Source organism: Parasteatoda tepidariorum, chromosome 1 (genome assembly GCF_982258835.1).
Source record: "Parasteatoda tepidariorum strain Cologne lab strain chromosome 1, Ptep-v5.0, whole genome shotgun sequence".
NCBI classification, from domain to species: Eukaryota; Metazoa; Arthropoda; class Arachnida; order Araneae; family Theridiidae; genus Parasteatoda; species Parasteatoda tepidariorum.
Window position 1 is genome coordinate 84,207,309 of NC_141755.1, and position 14,929 is coordinate 84,222,237.

General features: G+C 26.6%; 1 protein-coding gene across 4 annotated transcripts in view; it reads left to right on the plus strand.

Annotated features, from left to right (window-relative positions):
* Nucleotides 1-14,929, plus strand: part of axo (axotactin) — a 108,252-nt gene that overhangs the window by 10,259 nt on the left and 83,064 nt on the right. The window contains exon 1 of one of the 4 annotated variants that reach the window (XM_043053322.3): nucleotides 8,879-9,225. The exons of the other annotated variants lie outside the window; for them this stretch is intronic. The gene's annotated coding sequence lies outside the window, so the exon portion shown is untranslated. Of the gene's footprint in view, nucleotides 1-8,878; nucleotides 9,226-14,929 lie in introns of those variants that run through there. 4 annotated transcript variants of the gene reach the window in all.

Sequence of the window (14,929 nt, forward strand, 5' to 3'; positions counted from 1 at the left end):
CTTCCTCGTGCTTTGAACTATCTGTATGCCAAGTTTCATAGCTTTCTGTCGGATGGTTTAGGAGTCTATAGAGGACAGACAGACATACACACATTCACTTTTATATATATAGATAAAACAATTAGAATATTTAAAAGAAAAACTATATTTTTTATAAATAAAAAATTAAGTTTCAAATTTGTTTTTTTTTTTTTTTTTTTTTTTTTTTTTTTAAAGAATTAACATAGAATAAAAATTTTAAAAAAGTTCGAGATTTTTTTTAAACTGTTTTGGAAAGTTGTTGCCTATCAGCAACAATCTTTCTTGATACAATATGAGCCTGATTTCCTTCCTGAAAGTTTTGACTTCGCTGTTGTTCTAATAAAAGTTAACACCGTTTAAAACTAATATAATAATATTTTTTGTTGATTTGTAGTTTGCAATTTCTTATAATTAATTTATTATCGTAAAATCAAATCCTGTTTCCTTTTTTCTATTCATACCAATTTGTTCGTTAAATTTATTATTTGTTCCTTGTTTTTAGCAATTGTAACTTTAATTTCACTTTCACTTGCATTGTGAAAGAAGACTCAATTGTTTTTTAAGCTTCAGCTTCATTGAAGTTGTTTAAGACAATATGTTAAGAAAGTTAAAATCAAACATGCGCTTAAAGTTTTATTCTAATTTAAGTATTATCAATTGATATTTAATGAAGTAGGTAATTAAATAATAGTAAAAATGGAATAGACGAATGACTATCTAACTAAATACGTAGTATATGTATTGATAATAAAGTAACTAATAAGTAACAAAAATTTTTTTTGAAAAAAGTAGTTGTTTATTTGTATGTTTCAATTTAGTATTTCTTTATTTTCATTCATTTACCTATGTTTTTAAAAATTTTTTATTTGAAAATTGTCGAATAATGTCACAGTAACTTTATGGTTTAATACCATGAAGTTACTGTGAGAATATTTTTTAAAAATTGACATTGATAAATTAAAGATGAGATATAACCTAACATGAGCCAGAAATGAGGCAAAATTTACTTTCTTTTTTAATTTTTTTTTAAAATTTATTTTTAAATTTATTCATTACATCATTTCTTTATTATTACTCAACTATGTTTTTAAGATTTTAATTATTTGAAAATGATCGAATAATATAAATGTGGTACCTGAAAGGCAATGTGATTAAATTTTGGAAAAATTGAACAGTTTAAATTCGAGATAAGAAAAATTCGAAAATGAGTCAGAAATAAATCGTAAATATAAAACATTAACAATTTTTTAAAATTTATTTTTCATTTATTTTTTATAATTCCTTTAGTTTTCCTTTTTTTATTTATTTTATTTTTCAACCTTTATTTATCGGGAAATGGTCCATTAATATATGTTTGGTACATGAAAGAGACCGGGAGAGAAGTTTGGAAAAATTGACGCTTATATTTAAGAAATCTGGGATTTTTTTATACATAAAGATTAGTCAAAAATGAATTGTAAATATACAACATAAAAAATTTTTTTATCCTTATGCTTCATTAATTCTCCTTTATTAAATTATATTTTTACACTTATATTTATTTGAAAAATTCTCAAAAAATATATGTTTGATAACTAAAAGCAAAAATAAAGTTCTTAAAACGTCTGCACATTAACCTGAGAGATGTGAGACGCTTTGAAAGGACCAAGAAAAACGTCATATCGCATATTACTTACAAACATTTAACGATAAATGTTTCATGTTCGTGAAATAAGAATATTATTATGTTGTTTCTTAACACTTAATAAATAAAATAAAGTAAAAGTCGTAAATTTTTGAGTTCTCAATGACGAGCAACCCTGCAGAGAAAATTTCGTTACCCAATTAGCAAATGTTGCGTGACAATCATTGCACACGAATCATCATTTCATAAACTCATCTGAATGTGTTATATGATTCTTTTTGATGCGTGCGCAGAAACCTAAAATACAATTTTAGATGAGCGCAGCAGTATTTTTATTTTTACCTGTTTCGGAATGACTTCCCTGCACACGTAGTTGTCGCAACATAATCGTGTTCATCCATACAAATTGACTGATTAGCATAACTTGTCTAGATTTTTCGAAATGTATTTTTACTGTTTTTCTGATTAGTCGGCTGTTTCTCATATGCTTTGCAAACAAATCTTACACAGCTGTTTTTTTGTTTTACTTCGATCTATGTATACTTGAAATTAGAATATTTTTTAAAAAAACTCTCAGTTTAATTAATTGTTGAATTTGATTCCCTATCTGTTCGTCTTAATTCCACATTTTAATATTAAATTAAATTTTTCTTATAAGAAGACTAAATTTAGTAAAAGTTAATTTAAATTACAATAAAACACCATGCTGTAATAAATTTAAAATATTAAGAATATATGTAAAATTAGATTGTAAAGAAATATATTGTAATTTTTCCTATATTCTCATTATTTTTTTTGCTGAATTCTAAGTTTCGAAACCTCAAAATTTGATTATAAAAAAACTTTTAGTATTATTAATTAATAAATTTGGTTCCCTATTCTGTTCTGCTATATAGCACACTTCAATATTAAATAAATTTTTTGTGGCACGACTCTTCAATTTAGAAATAAAATGTTAATTAAAATTACTATAAAACAGCATGCTCTAATACATGTAAAATTATAACAATATATATAAAATTAGAATATAAGGAAACATATTCGAATTTTTCTTATTTTCTCATTATTTTTAATTTGCCTAATTCTAATTTTAGGTACCTCAAAACTTGATTATAAGAAAAATATTTAGTATTATTAATTGCTGAATTTAGTTCCCCATCTGTTCTTCTAAGTAGCACACCATAAAATTAAATTAATTTTCTTTGGCACGACGTTTCAATTTAGGTATAAAAAGTTAATTAAAATTCCAATACAGCATCGTGTTCTAATAAATTTAAAATTATAAGAATATATGTAAAATTAGAATGTAAGGAAATATATTCTAATTTTTCTTATATTCCTCTAATTTTTCAAATTCTAACTTTAGATTTCTTGAAATTGGAATATATGAAAAACTTTTAGTATCATTAATTGTTGAACATGATTCCCAATACGTTCTTCATAATGGCACACTTTAACATCAAATCAATTTTCAAAGACACTCCTCAATTTAGAATAAAAAGTTTTTAAAAATTATAATAAAATACCACGCTTTATTAATAATATTATAATTAAGCCTGATAAATATTATTTATCATGTTATAAAGTCATGAAATAAATAACGTTTGATGTTTTTATGAAGTAATATTGTTTGTATTTCAGAGCAGAAAATAATTTAGTTTGGAAAATTTTTACTATTTCTATTTTAACTAACGATTCATCAATCAAAACATTTTTAATATCAAAATAATTATGTGAAATTAATGAGTTTAATTATATATAAGAAAATAAGAAATGGCACATTTGAATGAGGAAACAATCCTGAACCTAAGAAAATATGTCATATTATGTCCGAAAGGAGACAAGAAAATATAATTTCATTGACACATTTATAAAATTACTGTTTCGAAATAAGTTCCCATGAATTATTTCGAAAACTTATCATAATATCAAGTGAAACCAAGTATATTTATTCTTAAGATTGCAAAATATTAAAATTTCTTCTCTTTCTTTAAAAACCGGAAGGGCACAGCTGTTTTGGAATTTAACTTAACATTACATTTTGTTTTGCTGCCCAAGTTTTATGAGACATGCATGCTTAAAATTGTATTAGTATGTAGAAAAATGTAGAGGAAAAATTATGGTGTAAAAAAATTAATATTCGATTATTCACTTTTAAAAGAATCATCCACCGTTACAAAGTTGAAAATGGTTGAAAGGGCCATTTTCAATTATTAATTTCAAGCAAGTTTTTTTTTCTTTCAAAATTCCAATTTGTTCGAAAGTTACAGAAATTTTTTCGAGCATTTTTCTTAACTATCTTTCGCTATGAACAAAGATTATTTCTTCATCGTTGTAGAAAATTTATTTTTTCCTCACAAAATCTTTATTTTTTTATTTTATAAACTCGCGTTTAAACAAATGTCAATCAAAAGTGGCGAAAAAAGAGATAGAGATTGCAAGTTGCCAGATATAAATCTTAACATTTATAATGAAATTTTTAAAAATTAAAAGAACTTAATAATGAACGATAAAAATCGTTCCAGATTTCAATTGTTTTAAGTCTCATCCACGAGTAAAATTACTTCTTATTTATTTCTTCTTTTTGAGTATTACAATTTGTATTTCTGTTATATTTATTTTCAAGTCTTGGTGATTATTTTCCAAATCTCGGTAATTGTTTAATTCGTTGCGATTAATGTATTAATAGAATGTTTCTTCATAAAGCTACAAAAATTGTGCATATTGAGAATAAAATGTTCTGTATTTCTGTGGAAAATGTTGACATTTAAGAAGAAAAAAACATTCATGAATAAGATGCAACTAGCGGAGCCTCCTAAAAGTTTAAAAAAATACTTAGTTTCAGTATCAGTTATTAAAATAAAGTATAGAGTAATACCAAATAAAAAAAATCGATAAAATGAAGTAGGGCAATTTTAGATTCGATTATTATATTAGAATATTATTGATATATTAGAATTGATATATTAGAATTTTATTTCAAAATTTTTTTCTCGAATTTGTGCGATTTGCCATTTTAAAAATGAAGAGTGAAAAAAACTATATACATTTTGAGCCACTAATTTGTATTTAAAAGAGGAAAAAACAGCTATATTATCGATGTCTGCAAATCACAACAAAACCTGTTTAATTGCAGGTTGAAATTTGAAGATGTTTCATATGAATCACACATTTTTAAATATAATCTGGTTAATTATTAAAGCTTATTACTAATGTTTTTTTACAAAAAAACCCGACTTTTTTTTAGTAACTCAAGATTCGCAAATATAGTAATATTATAAATGCTGAATCCCTTCATTTTTGAGTCACTATTAATCACTAACTAATTTCTTTTGTACGAATCAGTTAAATTTTTCAGACAGAAGTAGATAAGAGCATTACAAATCCTATTATCCTCCTAATTAGATATTTATGATGTTATCTATAAGATCACGTTATCGTATTAGGAAATAACTCAATCACATAAAATGCATTAAAATCATCTCAATAATTACAAAAGTTGTGCTATATATTATTTATATTCACTTTAATCAACAAATAAAATAGCAGACGATCATATTTATAGATTTAAAAATATCCGCAAAAAAATTTGTCGCAAGTTTTAACTAGTTATATAAATTTTATTATTATAATGTTTTGTAGTTATAGAGTGATTTACTTAAAACTACTGTAAATTTTATTATTGATGACAACAAATTGTTGCGTATTCATAAGTATACCAAAAAAGAATAAGATATTATTAGCTTAAACTTTTCATTGCATGTTTAAAATTTCAAATTAAGAAGTTGTCTCTAATCTGTTTCTTCACCTTGGACTAATTTATCTTCTCTAAAAATAACTTTTAATCGTAAACGAAAAGAAAAGAGAAAGAAAGAATGAATTTTGTTTTGTTCTCCAGATTGAAAAAAAGAACTTTTTTTTTTTTTTACAAGAATTTGTTTACAGTTTTTAGTGTTCCACGTGTTCGTTTTTCTAATCAAGCTGTAGATAAATGCGTGTAACATTTTAAATTTTAAATCCGATTTTTTTTTAAACCACTAGAAAGACGGACACTTTTCTAAGAGGCAAAATGTTATTTTTCTATTTTCTGAAAAAGTCATTACTCTTAAGAAATTTTCTATATCTTCATTACCCTTTCCTAGAGATTTAAGCCCACATACTGATAATATTTATGAAAAATTGCTAAATTTATGATTTAAGTTTTTTCAATAAAAAATTCGAATATTAGAAATGGAATAATTCTGTCCCCATTTTTCTTGAACTATGATGAAAATCCTGCTCGGTCCAAGAAGAATTGACTTAAAGAATAAAACTTATATTATTTTAAGTTTGATTACGTGGAAATAGATAAATTAAAGTTAAGTGATGAGCGAATTAATGCATTTATCGAAGGGTGTGCTAGTGAATGTTGTAGAACACAGTTTGTTATACAACATTTTTGTTTTTTATTGAATGGTAATATGCGCAAAATAAAAAACGGACCACCCTGATTAACTTTTGATCTAATAATCGGCTCTTCACATTCTAGGACTCACTCTTAATTGTTCGAGAGGGTGGCGCTTCAAATATGTTAATTAGTGCAGGCGATATTTAGAGTGACATTATTAACTTTATTAAACGACAAAGAATAAAATGGGCAGGTCACGTTATAAGAATGGACGAAGACCGTACTACAACAAGTGTTTTCAATGCCAGGCCAGTTGGCACACGAAAAAGAGGCAGGCCGGATTTGAGATGGCCTAGAAAAAGACCTTTTGGTCTTAAAAACTGGAAATTGGAAAATACTAGCAAAAAAAAAAGGTTAGGTGGGAAAAAACTTCTTGAGAAGACCAAGGCCCATCCTGGGCTGTCGAGCCATTGATGATGATGATATTTTAACTAATAAAACCTTACACAAAGACGTACTTTTTCTGAATATCTTTTTTTGATAGATTCGTATTTCCGACCCCCAAAATAGGGAGCGTAGCCGCAATCTGGGAAATATGGACCAAATATAGATTATTCATTAGAACGATCCGAAGCTTGGACCCCTTCATGTTAATTTTACTTTTTGCGCATTTCACCCCATCTCAAGAACTTTTTAAGCGAACTTAAAATTTTTTGTACACATCTGTACAATTCGTTTATCCAAAGATAATTCCATACAAAATATAACTTGTACTAAATATTTATTATTTTATTTAATAATAATAAAAAAAAATTGAATTGTAAGGTTTAGATACTTTTTACATGATCTTAAAGAATGCAATTTTCATTGGTAAAATACAATAGAACGAAATCGGTAGAATAGTTCCTGAGAAATCTAATTTTTAAAAATAAGACTTCTTCAAAATTAGATTTCTCAGAAAGGTATGCTTATTCGGACAAGAAAAGAAAAGTATCAGAGAAAGCAGGTTTTTGTGTCTGATTCATCCCTTGTTCACAGATGAGAAAACCATGGTAAAATTAGAGAAATACCCTTCCCTAATATCATACAGACCAATTTCATGTAACCAATTTGCTGTCACAAACTTATCTTTGTGAAAATAATAGTAATATATAAATAAAAAGTAAAAGTTACATAAAAAATTAGAATACACAAACTAGTTAAATGAAACAGCCGCGATGGCTTAGTAGTTAGGGCACTGAACTGTCATGGTGAGGGACTGGGGTTCAATCAACGATGAGTACCAGTTGTGGGAAGTAAAGGCGGCCTGTGCGCAATGCTGATCACATTGCCACAGTCATGCCGTTAGGTATGAAATTTTGGAGCCTGGTTGACGGATCATGGGTTAGAATCCCCATGCCATCTGACTAATCATGGGAGGTTTTCGTGGTTTTTCTCTCTCACCATGTAACGCAAATGTAGGCTAGTTCCGTCAAAAAGTCCTCCACGAAGGCTTGTCCCAATGATTTATCTAGGAGTTCCCTTGTTTTCTGGGTTGGGTTCAAAATTACATGACTGCGGATGAACATTGATAGTCAAAAACTCAAAATTGAGTTAGCTGTTCGATTAAGCAAATTGTTTCAATTAAGCAAATGAAATTAAACTAATTGTTTTGAATGAAATCAAAATAAAGGTTAATCCTTTATTTTGATTGAAATTATTTCCTATTGAAATTATTTCCTATTGAAATTATTCCCTATTGAAATTATTTCCTTAAAGAGGGGAGAAATATAATTAGCTTAGCTCGGACCATTCAAACTTTTTTGTTGTTTCGAATCAGTTTACATATTGATTAAATAACTATATTGGAATCATCTATATCTGATGGGATTTAGTTATTCTTTGGAATATTCACTATCCTTTGAAACATTACACTTAAATTAAATATGTCAAGTATTTTTTCCTTTGTTTCAGTGTCATTAAACACTTTACATTATTTTTCTTCTTGTTTCTATTAATATTTGAAACGCTAAGAGTTTTTTTTTTCGTATTTGTTGTTTGTTATATAACCTATAATGTGGCAGATGCAAACATACGGAAAGCAAAGAAGAAGAAAAATGACTAGAAGCAAAAATAAACTAAATAATGTTTCAAAAAAGCAATATTTATATATTTTTTTAAATAATATAATTTTTACATCATTGGTTTTATTTAAATTTTTTGTTCGGAAGGGAAAATTAAAAACATAAGTAAACAGTATCGTTCAGAAAGGGAATATAAAGAAACTTCGATAACTGCACCCCACAAAAAATCATTTTATTAATAAAAATTTAAAAAAAGAAAATACTGCACTTTTAATCTTTGTAAAAGAATAAAAGAAACGTTAAAGATAGTAGAAACGTATTATGGACAAACCAAACAAAATATAATTTTATCAATTAACATTTTTAAAGGAGAAGGAAGTTCAATGATATTTGTATGCTTTTATTTTTGAGAGCAGTTCAAAATTTATCTGTAAAAAGTGTCTTTGTAAATCATTTTAATTCCCAACCATTAAAATATTTGTAATAAAAACAGTCAATCATAAGAGATAGATAGTATTGTTAAATTTGGAAAGAGCCCAATCTTTGCTTTATGTTATGGAAATCATATTTTAACTTTGAATTCTGAAACTTCGACTGTTTAGATATCATTTATCAACTGAAGAAAAAAAAAAGAGGTTCTTAGGGCAAAAGAAAAAGAATTTATGAAAATAAGCATTTATCATATCACTCACTCAAATTGATAAGGACATTATATCGAACAATCTTTTTATCTAGGAATTCAGGGCAATTTCGATATGTCAAAATGAATTACAAAAGGCCATCGGGGGTTCACAAAGATTTTAACTTCTAATCGTCTGCCAAACTGACTCTTTGCCAAAAATTGACAAAAGGGAGAAGGCAAACGCTGCGTAAACGATAACAGCTGTAAAAAGTGTCTTAGCGAAGAATACGATGGCATCTGTACCCTTTCTTCTGTAATTAGACAATGAGCCAAGGGATTTGCGGCGAATACAAAATCCAGGGAAATTTATACTCGTTTGATATTATCATCGATAATTCACAGAAACAATTCGAATGCAGCCAATATTGTTCTAAAAAGGATACACTGGGACTAAGTTTGATTGTTCTCAGCTGATTATAGTATATAGTGTGTATTGAATGAAAAAAAGGTAAGATCGTAATCGTATAAAACTATTTAATTTTGGAAAGAATAATAATAATAAAAAAAATCTAGGCAATAATATATGAACGATTTTGTCAATTCGTTTAGCTTAAGCGCATTGTTTATTTTACTTTTATTTATAATAAAAAAATTCATAGCTTTGATTTTCAGTTAGAGTTGAGTAAAACCTCCAAATTATAATCACAAAAAAATTTTCTCAGGCAAGATTTTAATGACATGCTAAAAATTATTATTATTATTTTTTTTTTCTTTTTCAAAATATATCACGTTTTTTACGCAAAATTTGCAGTGGAAAAATGAAACAAAAGTTAATGATTAGTGCATAAGAAATAGTTAAAACCAGTAAATAAAAATACTTAAGGGACAATTTAATAATATGATTGACTATTGATTATATTTTTTAATGCTTGTGAAATTTTATTATTTTACCTAATACAGTTGGAAAAATATTAATTTCTTGAATAACAAACCAAGAGATTTTAATTTTTTAAAATAAAAATACTGTGTAGCCTGCGTAAGTTGACGGATTAGTGGTCAACTTTGACAGGTGGTCAACATAGAGAGGGATGTATCGATTTTCTTCGTCATTTCTTATATAATATTATCTGTATGTATACCATGTAATATACATTGTTCATATTTTCATATATTTCCTGCATATTACACGACTATAGAAATAAATATAATAAAGTTTCTTTTTCTGCGTGAACTAACATTCACTTTTATTAAACAAATTTTATTTATCATGTATCCCTTTTAATTTCAGAAATAAGAATATTTACATATTTAATTCAAATTGGTTTTATAAATTTAATACTAAATTGATGAGTTTACAAAATTCGTTGAGCATATTTTTTTAGTAATGCAATTTGGTATAAATATAGTTTTTCATATATCAATGTACCAGAGGATGCATGCAATTAAAAAACTTAACAGTAGGGGAGAGTGGGATCAATTGTAAAATTTTTTACTTAACTATTTTTAACTAACAAGAAATCCAATATATTATTAGTATTAATTGACAGACGAGTAAAGTAGACTATCCTCTACTAGAAAAAAAAACCTTATTTTAAATGTTATTATATTAGTTATTAACAATTTTTGACAGTAGTGCACTTTCTACAATTGTCCCCACTTACGGGGTCAATTGTAACAGTTCATAAATTCAACTAAAACATAGTTAATTATACATATTATCATAGTTGTGATATATTTTTTATTGATCAAAATAGTAGTGATATTTTAGGAGTAAAAATAATAATGAGCAGAGACCTAAAGGGTTAAACTTTTAACTTTAAGGGGTTAAAAATTTTATTTTATGCTGTGAAAGGTGACAAATAAAATAATGCACATGCTACGTAATATAAATGATATAGGAAACTATTGGCGGTTCTTAAAGAGTTAAGTAATGGTTTGTAAACATAAGATTATTTATTTTCAGCTGTTGCAATCGTCCCTTTACTTATTGTTACAATCGTCCCCAAGACACCATTTCAGCTTCATTTGTTAAAAACAATTATAGTTAATTAACAAAACTAATCTTTTTTTTTTTGAAATGTTAATTAAGGTGTCCACTTACATATTCGGTTAATAATTTTTATTTGTTTAAACAAAATTACTTTGTTACAATATAATATTCTAATACCAAAAAAAGTACTTACGTAGCGTGAAAACATCTTTTGTGATGTAACTCTTTCAAAAGTACATAAAAATGGTTGCCAGCAGGGGTGTACATGTAGATTTATAAAATACACCTTGTGCGCAACCTAGGAACCAAATCTAGAGCCCGACACTCGAATTTTTTGCTCTGTTACAATTGACCCCACTCTACTCTATATTTATTTCACCATTTTGAAATTTATTTCGTTAAACTTACAAACATATTAGTTACATAAGCTCTCATAAGTTTCTCCTACCGAAAATTCATAAAGAGGTTTGGGTTAGCTTTTTTTTATTATTTTGCTAATTTAGAGAAATTTTAATCTGTGTCATAATAATTATCTGAAATACTTCTTATTTCCGGTCAACTTATGAAGGGTTTAGAATAGCATTCAATAACTCACCTATATAAATTTGACTTATTTCAGGTTCAACATACAAGAAAGACAGGTGGTTAGATTATAATGGCTTTCCTCTCTTTTATTACTGTTTTTAAATTCGGTTCTCAACAATAGAGATCAAGTTAGAGAGGTTGTCAACTTATGGAGGTGTCGAATTTGAAAATGTTTCAGTGTGTTTAAAACTTAATTCACAAAAAATTAAGAAAATTATGTAAACGGACAGATTATCTAGTGTTATAACAATCTCATTAACATGTACAGGAAAAAAATATTTAGTTAATTTTTTAAAAATAAATATTACTGATTAATCGTTTCTAATTAAACTACTTTTCTTACTTTAGATGAAACGATTTTGTATTTAATTAACGAATGAAATAGCTGCTTTTCGATAAACTATATTTTTCATTAGGGGTTTTCGCCCTTATTTACTACTAAGCAATTTAATTTTGACAAATTGCTGTTGAAAGATTAACTAGCAATAAAAGCACAAGGTACTTTTATTTATGTATGTATGTATATTTAATTCTGAGGCGAGGCTTCATATAGTTTTTCCGATGATTTAAAATAAAATCCTTCCTATAGAAAGGAAGATTCGTTTATTTTTAAAATTTTTTATAGGGTTTGTTTATTAAGGATAGAAAAAAAGTAGAATGTACATTCAAATAATTTAAAACAAAAAGTCCGTATTTTTGACCCAAACAAAACAGAAAAGAACACTTCTATTTGAAGTAATTCAGGTAGAAAAGGGCTAAACGAAAAAGCTGTAAGTATTTTATTTCAGCGTTTAAGTCCGACAGATTAACTAATAAATTTTCTCGAACAGTTTTTGATAAATTTATGGACGGGAGAATGACTTTTCAATATATATTTATTGCAATTTTAGACTTCGTTTGACAGCTTCATTCATTCTTCAACGTTTGTGATTCAACTACCTACATCTAGAAAAAATACTTTTTGTTACAAGTGGAGAAAAATATAAGTTTATTCATCTACACCTGTAGACAAGAATTCTTAGAATATGATTTGGCTTGTAGTTTTTTGAAGCAACACCTGCCTTATCTTTTTAAGTGTTTATTTTTATTTAAAAATGCAAACTATTTTAATTCTTTTAAATAAATATACTTTTAATTTTCAGAATTAGTGTCAAGACGCAACTTGAAATCAAAATTACATGGTGGCGCTGAATTTTTTTGCCATCAATCAAATTTATATGTTTTAAAATTCTGTGATTATTCATATTTTCCATAACTGAACTTATTGTCAAAAATCGATAAAAAAATAGCTTTATGAACAATGTTTTAAAAATAGGAATCAAAAAATCCTCCAATTTTTTTCCGTATATTCTATTAAAATACGCATAAATTCAAAACGAATACATAACTCAGAGATAAAGTAATAAAATAAATTTATTTAAAACAATTTGACGACCATTTTCCTTTAATTGCTCTTTTTTGCTTTTAACTTTTCTTAATTTTTTTTAAAGATATCTGTAACTTTTCCCTCTTTTTTTTTTTTTTTTTTTTTTTTTTTTTAAAGAGTTCTATAAGTTTTGCTGCTACTAGAGTTCTGTCATTTTTCCCGCTAAAAAATAGTTAGTATTAAATAGGGTTTTTTCTTTCAATCTAAAATACGACTATTATGTATGGAGCATTTGAGCTTTTTTCTGAAAAACAATGTAACAATTAATATTAAGCACAATAATTTTACAGAACTAGGAGGCTCCGCCCCCTGTTCGCTTCGCAGATCAGTGCCCGTAAATGCTTCTCATTCATCATTGAAGATCAAAGGGAAACAACAGTTTATTTCCATTTTTTTCTCCAAAAATTACTATTGCATTTTGAGGATTACTAAGTTTTGGCAAATCAATTGCAAAGAAATGAGGTTCGTTCACCCTGAGAGTTATTACACAGTAAAGATAGGCCATGCTGTGAAAAACAATTCCTGTCGGTTTCCAACGTTTTTTTTTTCCTTCAGAATCAGATTTTATGAACAAAAACAGTTCTCCCCCTTGATCTTCTTAAAAACGTTTTTTTAAAATTGATAAAAAAGATTATTTTGTTTATAAAATTATTAAAATTTTATATAGGCCCATATAGTTAATATGTTGATCGTAGCGCAATGAAAAAATAGCTGGATTTGAAAAAAATCTGCTGAACTAGAAAAATTTTTTCAACTTACGAATACAGAATGTGCGATACAATAAGAAGTTATAATGAATATATGAAAGTTATTTTTTGTTAACAATACGATAACCTTATCATATAACAGTTAGCATTGAAAGCAGTCTTTATCTTTATCTAGTTACAATATTTTTTAAAAATTTTGATATAAATGCTAAGATTTATATCTCATCTAATCTCTCTCTTATTTTTTATTTTATTTATTTACTGTTTTTTTTTCTTGTTTCTTTTGACAACGAGTCAAGAGCAAGCTTATGAAAAGAAAATCACGAGAGTGATAAATTTTCCTACAATAATGGATAAATAATTACTATTTAAAGAAAAAAATTGAAAAAAAACCCCACTTAAAATTGCAATAATTTTCAAACAAATAGGAGTTCGGAAAAAAAAACTCTTGTTAAATTTAGAATTCAAAAAGTTCTCTCAAATTCTAATCAAATTACAACTCTGTAGCACCCTTTCGGCGGAAAGTAGATCGACCAAAATTGATTTTTACTACAAGTTAAACAGTTAATAGCACTTGAACTAATAATCGAATCTTAATTTTTTTTTTCATTCCATCGAACTCCTGGCAGATTTTTCTACACATTTCTTAAATTTCTAAGTTATAGACAGTAAAGCAAAATGGAACGTAAAGCGAAAAAAAAAAAAAAAAAATTAAATAAAAAAAGTGAGGAAAAAAGCTTTTCATAAGACAATAACTTACCAACAAATTGGAATATTAAACAAATTTTTGAAAAATTATTAATGGTTATATTAAACAAATATGGCCCTCTCTGCATGCCAAATATTAATTCTGCAGTTGCATTCAGCAGAGCGGCCCGTATGGTAATTTTTCCAACAATATTTAGCAGTTAATTATCCTCGAACTAATAATAGAAAGTTAGTTTTTTTTAATTTATCCGCTATTTCTGTACACTTTTATACACAACTTCGTAATTTCAAGTTTCTAAATCCTATGGTTAGTTACCGCGCAGCAAAACAAAATGTAACCTTAACTTGAACACTTAAAACATTGGCGTCGACGGCCCTTACGATTGTTTAATGTAGAGGAATACATTTAACAAATTTAACATATCAGTATTAAACAGTGTTAAAATAACATATCTGTTAATAAAGATTCCATTTGGACAATTGTCAACAATTTTTTATGTGCAGCTTGCAGTTAAATAAATGTGATATTACTCGACGAGGTTAAACTGTCACTCTGCGAATTTATGGGAATCTCGTTGATATGCAACTATTTCCAATTCTGAAGCTTACATTCCAGACAGAAATATTTTTTTTTTTTTTTGTTGTCTAAAATTCAATTACTTTACAGTTAAAAGCAGCCATTTCTCTCGTTTAGAAATAAAATAATGAAAATGAAGGAAATCCAGTTTACCTTTTTAGGACTTCCGTGTTTTCATTTTTAAATATTAGATCATAATTTTTTTTTTTTTTAAATATT